This window comes from Paroedura picta, chromosome 4 (assembly GCF_049243985.1).
Source record: "Paroedura picta isolate Pp20150507F chromosome 4, Ppicta_v3.0, whole genome shotgun sequence".
Taxonomy (NCBI): Eukaryota; Metazoa; Chordata; class Lepidosauria; order Squamata; family Gekkonidae; genus Paroedura; species Paroedura picta.
In genome coordinates, this window is record NC_135372.1 from 70,525,163 (window position 1) to 70,538,014 (window position 12,852).

Consider the following 12,852-nt stretch of genomic DNA (forward strand, 5'->3'; position numbering starts at 1 on the left):
GCTTTGTGACTATGTCACACTGTCACAATAGCTGGGATCTATCAAAGGTGATGATGGGCAGGAGGGGGCGGAGACATGGCACTTGGATAGCTCGAATACTTCGAGCTCCTGTTCCACTGAGGGTCAATTGCTGCTGTGATTGACAGAACCGGGTTTTGGGTACGCTAACCCACCCACCATCTACTCAGGAATTCCTTGTGAATCTCTGGGGCCTCTCTGTTCCGCAGGGAAATTAATTTTCCATGGAACGCAAGCTCAGTGTGCACAGGGTCCAGTAAGTGCCGTCCGCCATTTTAAAACTTTTTTCTTTTCTTTCAACTCTGCAATCTACAAAGCTCTTATTTTAATCTGCAAAGCTAATTGAATACTTCCCTGCAAGATTTTCAACTCATCATAACTCCGGAGTGAAAACAACTGGCAGACATCAGATCGAGCCTATAAACAGTGATTGGGGGTTTCCCCCGACACCTTCTCCCCTGGAACAAACTCTCGGCATGGAAAGCTACTTTATTTAATTTAAGCAAGATAGAGTGTAAGTGAAGATACTTTGTTCCTCTAATATGATTTACTGCAAATGAATGCTGTGAACTGGGGGGAGGACATCTGCTAAATTCCAAGATATTAAGAATGCACAGAGACGCAAGTATTTTTTCGTTCCTCCGTTTCTCCCATTTCTGGCTCTGCTTGAAGCCACCTCGATATGAGGCAGGCCAATTCTCTTTTCTAAGAAGAAGAAGGACTTAAATCAACTCAAACTAATTAGTAATAGCTCTTACTGCATTTGTTTTGGTTTTCGGAGATAAGAGATAAGAGCCGTGGGTGGGAAGATCTCGTGAGAATTCTGTTCCAGTATGAGACATTGCTTTACTATGCTGCTTTACTGAGTTCAATATCATAACAGACTGTTGCTTTTCGTTAGGACTCCGTAGGACCTCTACTGGTTATTTGCTAAATTGCCTAAGACTAAGAAAATTTCAAGCCTAGAACATGTCTATGCTAAAAAAAATTGCTTACTTATTAGAGAGACAAACCCAAGATCTGAAAGCATTTACAGATGGCTTGCTTAAAAACATGCTCAAGGAGTTCAAAGGTGGCAAGGAAGAAGTCTCTAACAAGAATGATGAATCAACAACAGTGGCTGATGATAGCTCTAAACAAGGTGGAAAACTACCAGCAGAAGAGAAACTTGAAACTATGGAGATGGAAAAGGGGATGTCAGAGCTTTGCAGCCTAGATAAGGACACCCTACCTAAGAAGACATACAGCCACTCTAAAGCAACAGTACACAAGAACCAATCAAAAGATATATGGATCTGCAGTGAAAGTAATCGATTGAAAGGAGCTTCTTGGAAAAAAAACTGTACTGATATTGGAGCCCAGGAGGTACAACTGCTTCAAGATTCACCGATGTATACTCCGAGGGAAAGACTACAACTGCACTTTCTAAGTCAAAGGCCAACTGAACAGAACATAAGTCAATGGGAACAACAAGATGCAACAAGCCTCGATATGAGACCCCCTTAAGAAGCTTGGGGAATGGAAATAAGACACAGTGGTTGAAATTCTTTTCCTCCTTCTTCCTTTTTTCCGTAGCCATACAGGCAATATAACTAGTTAAGAAGTTAATCTGGGGTCTAAGATCTTCTAAGTAAGCTGAATTTGTATTATCAAATCTAACTTCGTAGTGTCTACCAGCCCAAAATTAAAGCTTAATTAAAAGGAGACACTTAATGGAATGGGCTCTACTACCATGTAAGTGTGGAGTCTTAGATTTCCTATGTTAGCTGAATTTGAATTATTTAACATATCTCTGTAGTGACTCTCAGTTCAAACTTAAAGTATAACTAAAAGGAGGCACCTAACTGAGGAGGTGTAAATGTAACTAACGAAGACTTTATTTTACGAACTAATGAAGACTCTATTTTATCATTTTTGGTATCAATAATGTACACTTATATAACTTAACAACCTTAACAACCTATATATATAAGTAGGCTTTTATTTTTTCCTTTTTTCTTTTCCCTAGTGGAAATGTGGATGGCTCTAAGACCACGCTAAGTATAAATTGTTTATGATTGTTAAAATTGTTAAAAACTATGTAAACAAATGTTGAAACGATGGTAACAAATTAGACTTCTCTTTTTAAATGTGGTGGAAATGTGAAAAAGTTTATAAGCTTTGGGTATAAGTCCATAATATTGTAGCCATGTGGAGTCTTATAATCTTAAATGAAGAGAAGAGGGTTTTCAAGAACAATGGGGCCCTTATCTGATTTACCTAAAAGGGGATTGAAACGGGGTATTAAGTGTATCAAACGAAGAGCATAATCCTTTTCTTTCTGTATCAATAGGGTAGATTACTTGCATTGTATTATCTTTAAATATTTTAAAAGGGGACTGAAACGGGGAACTAAATGTATCAAATGAAGAGCATAACCTTTTTTCTTCTGTACTAACAATGTAGATTGCCTGTATTTCATTATCTTTAATCCTGGAAAATAAAAATAAAAATCTTATTAAAAAAAGTGATGATGGGGAGGCATAATAGTAAGTGATACAAATTCACAAAATTACAAAATATAATACATACAACATATATTTTACAAAATGTAATTTGAAATGATTTCGAGAACATGAGCAGGGAGGGCTAATCTTTTTTATCTGTTATCTGGACATCATCTATTAAGAATTTAGCTTTGGGTGAAACTATATGTGTGATATGAGTCAAGTTGGTTCAGGTTTCAACTGTTCTTACCCATATACTCTTCCTTAAAAATAAACAAGTCTATACCAATACCACCCAATTGCAGACATATAAAATGCTGGAAAATAAATGACAGTGTGGTGTAATGGTTAGGAGTGGCAGCTTCTAATCTGGTGAGCTGGGTTTGATTCTTCACTCCTCCTCTACATGCAGCCAGCTGGGTGACCTTGGACTCGCCACAGCACTGAAAAAGTTGGCTGACTGAGCAGTGATATCAGGACGCTCTCAGCCTCACGCACCTCACAGGGTGACTGTCATGGGGAGAGGAAAGGAAAGGTGATTGTAAGCCACTTTGAGACTTCTGGTAGAGAAAAGTGGAATATAAAAACCAACTTTTCTTCTTCTATCCTCATGATTCGTCTGATTTGCCTTGAGAGCACAATGCTGGTAAAGAAAGACTTCAGCTTTTCTTTCTGTGCTGTTTTCCCAAGCCAGAATAACTGTTGGGAGCTCCACAGTGTAGTCTGTTGGACTGTAATGGATACACATTCAGTACCACAATAAACAGCCTCCCCCCACCCCCGCTGCCATCTTATTTCAGGAAAATTGTGGAGGAGGAAAGGCTGCGGCGCCAAGCTGAATTGGCCCTTGGTGCATTTGGGAATGTGAGTTCCCTGATTTCATGTATATCAACAATCAGGGGATCTCAACCTGACTCAGGCTATAGGTGCTATCTAGTTTGACCCTGTCAAAACAGAAAATGTCACTTGTTTTTATAAACAAGTGCTGTTACTTCATAATAAACTGTGATGTGATGGTAACTAAAAGGTAGGGTTTGGCTCATTACTCGCAGTCCCAACATTGCCACCACTACCACCTGTTGTCTGATGCCTGGAAAGACCTCTGTCAGAAACTGGAGAACCTGAGCCAGTCAACCAATTGGTAAACCAATTCCTGACTTGATGCAAGATAGCTTCATCTGTTCAAAACACAGACTGTTGAAGGAGCAGCATTAACTGGGAGTCAAATGGTTAATAACTTGGTGAGATGCATATTCTCACATTTGATTTTTATTAAGCTTTTGCTCTTGGATTAATGAGAACAGATTTTTCTCATTCTGAAAACGGTGAGGTGGTTGTCTATGTGTCAACATGACTGGGCTAGTAAAATGAACATTTTCAATTCAGTATGTAGATGATAGGTATGTGGAAAATACAGAAATCTGATTTCAGGAACTTTCAAAATGAAATGTATTAAATGTCATTGTACTGAGAATAACAGTATCATAACAGATTTTTGAAATATGCCACATCTGTAGAAAGGGAAGACAACAAACCATTTAAAATGTGAAACTGGTTCTACCTTTAAATAAAAACCTCAATTGTTCCACTCCCCCGATATATCAGCATCAAATTGGACTGTATTGGAAAATGGCTCAATTAATCTAAGGGATCTTTCCTGTTAATTTGTATATAGCATGAGGAATCAATGTTTTAGTGACAATTAAAATGATTATTAGATTTCACATCCTTTTCATTTCATTGATTTGCACTGTGCAAACCACGTTGAGTCTCAGTGAGAAAGACAAACATGTGCTGTTCTTTCATTGTGTATACACTGTATAATACCTGTAAACTCAGATATAAGAAAAGATGAAAGACAGGGTGCAAATCATAGAATCATAGAATCATAGAGTTGGAAGGGGCCATACAGGCCATCTAGTCCAACCCCGTGCTCAACACAGGATCAGCCCAAAGCATCTTAAATCATCCAAGAAAAGTGTGTATCCAACCTTTGTTTGAAGACTGCCAGTGAGGGGGAGCTCACCACCTCCTTAGGCAGCCTATTCCACTGCTGAACTACTCTGACTGTGAAAAACTTTTTCCTGATATCTAGCCTATATCATTGTAATTGAAGTTTAAACCTATTACTGCGTGTCTTTTCCTCTGCAGCCAATGGGAACAGCATCCTGCCCTCCTCCAACCTTTCAACTACTTAAAGAGGGCTATCATGTCCCCTCTCAACCTCCTTTTCTCCAGGCTGCATATTCCCAAATCCCTCAACCTATCTTCATAGGGCTTGGTCCCTTGGCCCCAGATCATCCTCGTCGCTCTCCTCTGTACCCTTTCAATTTTATCTATGTCCTTCTTGAAGTGAAGCCTCCAGAACTGCACACAGTACTCCAGGTGTGATCTGACCAGTGCCGTATACAATGGGACTATGACATCTTATGATTTTGATGTGATGCCCCTGTTGATACAGCCCAAAATGGCATTTGCCTTTTTTACCGCTGCATCACACTGCCTGCTCATGTTTAGTTTACAATCCAGAAGTACCCCAAGGTCTTGTTCACACACAGTGTTACCCAGAAGCGTATCCCCCATCCAGTAGGTATGTTTTTCATTTTTCTGACCCAGATGCAGAACCTTACACTTATCTTTATTAAATTGCATCTTGTTCTCATTTGCCCATTTTTCTATTGTGTTCAGATCTCGTTGAACTCTGTCTCTATCTTCTGGAGTATTTGCCAGTCCTCCCAATTTGGTGTCATCTGCAAATTAGATCATTAATAAATATGTTAAAAAGTACTGGACCGAGCTCCAAGCCCTGAGTTACCCTGCTACTCACCTCTCTCCAGTCTGATGAAACACCATTGACAACAACTCTTTGAGTGTGGTCCTCTAACCAATTCCCTATCCACCCAACTATCTGAAAATCCAGATTGCAGTCCTTCAACTTATCCATCAGAACATCATGGGGAACCTTATCAAAAGATTTACTAAAATCCAAGTAAACGACATCAACCGAATTTCCACGATCCAGCAAGCCTGTCACTTGGTCAAAAAAGGAAACCGGGTTGGTCTGACAGGACCTGTTGGAGACAAATCCATGCTGACTTCCTTGGATCACCAAATTGTCCTCCAGATGTTTGCAGATTTCTCCCTTTAATATCTGCTCCATTATCTTACCCACAACAGAGGTCAGACTCACTGATCTGTAGTTTCCCGGATCATCCTTCCTCCCTTTTTTGAAGATCGGAATAACGTTTGCTCTCTTCCAGTCCTCCGGGACATCTCCAGTCCTTAAAGAGGTCCTGAAGATGATGGAGAAGGGTTGTGCAAGTTCTTTGACCACTCTCGGGTGCATTTCATCTGACCCAGGGGATTTGAACTCATCCAGTGCAGCTAAATGCCTCTCAACAACTTCTCTGTCCATGTCAACCTGCCACCCAGACACTATCTCTTTGCCATCTCTAGATGTGCCTAAACCCTTTGACCTGTGGGAAAAAACAGATGTAAAATATACGCTGAGACTTTCTGCTTTCTCGGCATCCTCCGTTAGAGTTTGTCAATCTGCACCCATCAGTGGGCCCATTGCCTCCTTTACTTTATGTTTGCTCCTCACATAACTGAAAAATCTTTTCTTGTTACAGTGGGCTTCCCTGGCCAATCTTAGCTCACTCTCAGCTTTGGCCTTTCTGATGATTGATCTACAGTGCCTAGTAACCTGTAGGTACTCTTCTATAGAGCTCTGTCCTTCCCTCCATTTCCTGAACCTTTTCCTTTTCTTTCTTAGTTCCTCTGTTCATCCAAATATGCTTCTTAGATCTCCTGCAGTGTTTTCGTCTTTCTGGGATAGTCATTGTTTGAGCATGCAATAGCTCTTGTTTGAGTAGCGCCCACCCTTCACATGCTCCCTTCCCTTCCAGCATTCTCGTCCATGGTATGACACTCATCATGTCTCTGAGTTTATTAAAGTTTGCCCTACGAAAATCCAACATCCGCGTCTGGCTACAAGCTTCCTTGGCTCCCCATCTCAAAAGGAATTCTATGAGGACATGGTCACTTCCCCCTAGGGTCCCCACCTCCTTCACCTCATCCACCAACTCTTGCCTGTTGGTCAGTATTAAGTCCAGTATGGCTGAACCTCTTGTGGGTTCATCTACCATTTGATAAATGAAATTGTCAGCCAGCCAGGTCAGAAAGTTGCATGACTGAGGACGCTTTGCAGAGTTTGTTTCCCAGCACACATCTGGGAAACTGAAGTCACCCATGATGACAAGGTCCTGCCGCTTGGATATTTTCTCAAGCTGCTCACAAAGTGCAGCATCCACATCCTCTCGTTGGTCAGGTGGTCGGTAGCAGACACCAACCACCACACTGTTTGTTTTCCCCTCACTTATTTTCACCCAGATGCTTCCCACTGTAGATATACTCTCCTTCACTAGAATTTCCTGACAGGTAAGCCCTTTCCTCACATACAGTGCCACTCCTCCACCTCTTCGATCTATTCTGTTTTTTTCTGAACAGTTCATATCCATCCACCATTACATTCCAGTCATGAGAATCATTCCACCAAGTTTCTGTGATGTTTTAATATATAAATAAATATGCACAAACTTTATAACAAAAAGAACTTTGGGACCATTTCTGCATGAATGTGGACAACATGTGCCACCTCCTGCTTGTAAAAGCATGATTGCAAACCGTGTGTTTGGCCCCTTCCTGACAGGAGACCCCTCCCACATCATCCCGCCATCTCATTGTGGCTTTTCCCTTCCTGATTAGGCAAAGGAAAAAACAGAAGCAAGCACAATCTGCAGGTTTCCCACCGCTTCTCAGGTTTTGAATCAATGTAAGCCACCTATCCCCTCTCAGCAGTCATTTTGGGGACTCAAATGTCCCCGTGAGTCTTGAAATTACTTTTTTTTTCAAAGGAAATTTCTGCATTGCTGTAGAGAGCTGCCACAACAATAGAACATTCTCCTTGGTGGTCTCGATTTATGTTCTGGTAGATTTCTGATGGACTGAGACTTATGCTGGCCATGGTGATTGTACCCCAAGGATTGTATGTTCACAGAATAAAAAAGTACAGAATAAAAATACAGAACACAGATGCCATACTAATCAGAAGAGGTTTGCTTCATAACATGCCCCCCCCCCAATCATGCCCTACCACCAGAAAACAAAAATATGAATGTATTTGAGATAGAATTTCTGGCTATTGCCAATATATTACGGTGCACTTTGAAGAGAACATGACAGTACATTTTATTTCCACTAATGCAGGAGTATGTTGATTTGAGTTCCCATTGTGATGCAGACTGTGCCATTTTTAAAAAAATGTGATCCAGAAATGGAGAGGGGAGGGCAGGTGCAAGGGTGGGCAAAATGCTACCAAGATTGCTTTCTGTTATTGCAGGGCTACGGGGACAAAAACTTGCACCAACCCCTGGAGAGCCACAGGTTGCTGCCAATGTCATGAGGAAGTAGCATTAAATCCATAAACAATGAGAGGCTGGGCAGGGGCAAATTTTTCATGTGGAAATGGTGGGGAAAATCTGATAAGCTCTTTTAAAAAACTTGTTGAGAAAGCTGATGAATAACAACCACATTGAGTCAGGGGAGTTGACCCATCACTATAGGTGGGTGCACTTGATGCAGTTTCCAAGAATAAAAGACACACCAATGTCTTTATACCTCAGGAGTTTCCTCTGCAATAAAGCTGCAATGCTTTCAAAAAACTCATTTGATACAAGTGAGCATGATGTCTCCATTTATGTTTCCACTGCAATGTAGCCTATCAGATGCTCTCATTATACTAAAACCAGATTTTATATCTGCTACATGTACATATATGTGTGGCACTGTAAGCCTGATGTCCACTGATAATGATGATACTTTCAAAGAGATTATCTGTTGAATGTGTTTCCAGGGTTACAGAAGAACTGGGGGGGCTCTCTTTTTTATAACGGAAGGGTCTATTTTTGTTTGCTTGTTTTGGTTTCTTATCCTCGCTGAGCTATAGAAAGCATGTGCAGTCACAGAGATTCAGGAACACATAGTAATAACAGATAATCACCCATGACTATATCTTCAATCAAATTAGAATAAATTAGGCATCTCTGTTTATAGATATAAAAAGAATACTCACAGATAACCAATCATGCTAATGCCTACTTGTTCAAACAGTTTTGCTAGCATTCTGTATTATCCTGTACCTTGGTCCAGTTGTAATTTTGCTGCCTATATAGTCCAGGTGACAAAGGGGAGATGCATCTGAATGTTGAATGTATTTTGTGAAATATATGATGTTTTGCCACTGCACAACTTTGACCTTTTCAAAATGTTTCATTTCAACTAGCTGGTCAGCCCAATCCTTTGCAACAGGTTAGCTAAGCTTTCCTTTTTTAATGTTAAGAGGAGGAGTGGAATGGTCAGCGATTCAAAATACTGAATATTAAAAAGGTCAACAAAGTACAGCACAGCAATGTGGAAATGAGACAATGCAATTCTGGGTACCTCATTTTGGTGACAAAGATTCTAGCAAGGAGAGAAAATGTCACAACACAAATCCATTTCCAAGGAAGGATTGGAGTATGGTGGCGAATGAATCAATTTATGCTAATATATTAAGGCTGCAGTATCACTGTTTGAATTACATCTGAGAAAAGTTAAATCTGTACTGGTTTTGGAATATTCCTTCAGGATAAAGGAACCAAGCCATTCATTTTCAGGGAAAATGCATGTCAGCAACAGCTCATTCTTCAGTCCAGGATCTTAAGTGTATTTTGCTAATTTCAAAAAAAGGTTAGTGTAAATAATTATAGAATATTGGCATTCGAATGAAGAAATCTGGGTGATCTTGAAGTAGTCACTGACTCTTAACACGATCTTCCTGAGAAACCTAACTGAAGCAATTCCATTCCTGTGTGAGCAGAACCAAGTAGAATGGTATTTGTACATAATTCCTTCAGTCACGTATAGTATGGGCAAAACAAAAAGAAAATTTTAATTGCAAATTATATTTTTATGACCAGGGTAGTGCCTTGAAAACTATTTGTATCAAATTTATAATAATCTGATTATGTTTTAATCAAGCAAGGTCTGATTTATTTACTGTTATCCTATGTTGTTTCTCTTATTCACTATAAACTATAAATTTCAGTATTTCAGTATAGTTTATCTGTAACATTGTCAGTTAGGTTTCTTCACAAATATTACCATCTATTTAACTATTTTAAATCCACATTAAATAATGTTATATACCCCCCATATTAAAACGATCCATTGTATACAGCCAGACCCTAAATTGCAATCGCATCTGTTCCAATGCCACGGATGGAGATTCCCATCTAAATGATCTACAACAACCCTTTTTGGAACTAAAATACCCAACCAGTGAGGTCAAGGAACAGATTGACAAAGCCAGAAGGATACCAAGAGAAAACCTGTTAGAAGACAGACCCAAAAGAGAAAACAACAGAACACCACTAGTGGTTACATATAGCTCTCAGCTCAAGACAGTACAACACATCATCAGTGACTTACAACCCCTTCTGGATATTGACAGTTCTCTTTCCCAGGCACTGGGGGGTAAACCGTTTCTTTCACACAAACAGCCCCTCAATCTCAAACAACTCCTCACCCACAACAATGCAGCATCTCATGTGAACATGGTACTAGAGCTTGCAACATACCCAGATGCCAACTGTGCAGCCATATGCATTCCAGTTCCACAATTATTGGACCTAACAACATCACCTATACCATCAAAGAGCTATACACCTGCTCATCTTCCAACTTAGTATATGCCATCAAGTGCCAACAATGCCCCCCTGTTCTCTACATAGGGCAAACAGGTCAAACCCTACACCAAAGAATTAATGGGCACAAGTCTGACATCAAAAACCACAAAATTGAAAAACCTGTGGAGGAGCACTTCAACCTTCCAGGACATTCAATAACAGATCTGAGAGTAACGCTTTTATTGCAAAGGAACTTCAAGAACAGGCTAGAAAGGGAGATTGCAGAAATGCAAGTTATTACAAAACTCAATACTATGACATATCCAGGACTCAACAAGGACAAAGGTTTTTTTTATCTCACTATTCATGCTAACCTTGTTCAACTTGTGTATCCATATTCCTTACTATTTATTTTATTTGTGATAATGTGACTGTAAGATATGGCAGTGTAATGGAATATTGAGTTTGACTCCCTGGCATTGGGATAGTTACCAGCAATTCCCTGGAAGGGATCTTTCACAGTTGTATGGAGACAGATGAAGAAAGCAACATATGGGGAGGTGAGAACCTTTTGATCACTGATAAAAGGCAGTTTGGTTTCTCCCTGTGTTTTTGTGAAGTACACTGAATTATAGGGGATTGATTGGCTGTTTTGACAAAGGATTATCATTGGCTGAATTTGGTTGTGAAACAGTCTACTGATGTAACAGAATTGATTTTTGCTATATATTCCCTGACTTGTAAGAAGATCATAGTCTGACGAAGAGTGCTTGTTCACAAAAGCTCACACCCTGTATAAATCTTTGTTGGCCTTAAAGGTGCTACTGGACTCTGATTTTATTATACTACTTCAGACCAACATGGCTACCCATTTGAATCTACCCCCCGTATTGTTTGTCAGGAATTGGAGAGAACATGAAAGCCTTTTCAAGGAGAGAACAAGCCACTGAAATACCATTAAACTCAACATGTAATTGTTTGTTTGTTTTATTTTTTTTTATTTTTAATATTCTTTTATTTATTAATATAGTAAAGGAAAAATAATATATAACAAATACAGTAACCGTTACAGTGAACCTCCCCTTCGGGATTTTGAAACTTTAGATTTTTTCCAATCACACCATGAGTTTTATTTCCCAAGAAAATCTAGATAGTAATGCCATTGTTCTTGAAATTCTTGGATTGGTCTCCCATTAACCTGACTTGTCAACTGGACCATTTTTGTTAGATCTGCAAGTTTATCAGTCCAAGCTGATGAAGGAGGTAAAGTTGACGTTTTCCAATTCCTTGCCAGAATCATTCTGGCTGCAGTCGTAGCATGGAAGACGATATCTACTTGATGTGGTAGCTTCTCTGGACAGACGCTTAACAACACATACTCAGGTTTCAAAGGAAATTTAAGCATTAAATTTTGCCCAAATTTTAGCAATTTTACTGCAACTCCACCACATATGAAAAAAGGTACCAGTTTTGTCATTACATTTCCAACAAGTGCCTTTATTGATTGATTTCTTGACCTTAAGTCCTGGCTCCAGCCAGCTCATGGTGATTTGAAATAATCCCCCCCCAATAAAACAATGTATAATGCAACAGTACAACCCTTTGGCAGCTAAAGCCCAATTTACCCCTCCCCTCCTATCTTACCAATCCCAAATTTCCTCTCCACACACGCTGCCTACAGAACATGGGAAGGGATCATACATCTGGCCTTTGATGTTCTGGGCATTCTGAGGTGGGACCCAAAATCTTCCACAGCCTGGCCTCAACTAAATGCCTGGAGGAAATGCTCTGTCTTGCAGGCCTTGAGGAACAGTGATAGCTCAGCTTTTCTGGGAGCTCACCAGGTCAGGGCCAGGACCAAAGAGGCCCTGGCCCTGGTCTAGGCTTGGTGCACGTCCCATGGGCAGAGGACCACTAGCAGATTCAAACCAACAAAGCAAAGAGCATAAGGAGAAAGATATGTGAAGCCCTGACCACAGATGGCTTTAAAGGTCAGCACCAAGACTTTGAACTTGATCTGGCAAATAAAACAAGGTAACTGGTAATTTTAAAATTCAGATATTTCAGGCAGTTTTTAATTATAAATGGCATCCAATGCTTGCTCTCCACCCGTAATGGGTTCTTCCCCCCCCAAAAAAAATTCTTCCCTTTAACTAAAAAATCCTGACTGTGCTGTTCCTCGGACTCCTGCATTCTAGAGAAGTGTTTTCAGAGAACACATGGGCTGAATTTGAATGGCCTAGAAAAAAGAAAGAAATTCTATACACATTCTACTGAGCTTACCAACTGCATGAGTAGCAGCCTCTGACATACATCTTGTGTCCCACTTCCTTCAGTGCAGTGTGCTCTTTAGATTCCCAGTCGTTTCCTGATTGCATTCCGATTTCACATATAAGCAGGTTTGGCAGCAGACAAGAAATTTCATCTCTCATCTCTTGGCATGTAGACTCTATGGGACTCTGACAAAAGGCCTCCTGTACCGAGGAAGTAAAGCATTATAAACCTCACTAGGCACTGAGTGCCATTGCAATATATTTAGAAGTTTTTGAGACAACAGCTTCATTTTTTATATATTATTTAAGTTCCAACTTGTTCTTTGGCACTTGTCTTGATGATAAACA

The 12,852-nt window shown here is 40.0% G+C and overlaps 1 long non-coding RNA gene across 1 annotated transcript in view; it reads right to left on the reverse strand.

The window, feature by feature from the left end:
* The window catches only part of LOC143836810 (uncharacterized), a 37,677-nt gene extending 25,105 nt beyond the window's left edge, over positions 1-12,572 (reverse strand). The window contains exon 1 of the long non-coding RNA XR_013230757.1: positions 12,515-12,572. This is a non-coding gene — a long non-coding RNA (uncharacterized LOC143836810). The remainder of the gene's footprint in view (positions 1-12,514) is intronic.
* Between the last annotated feature and the right edge of the window lie 280 nt (positions 12,573-12,852).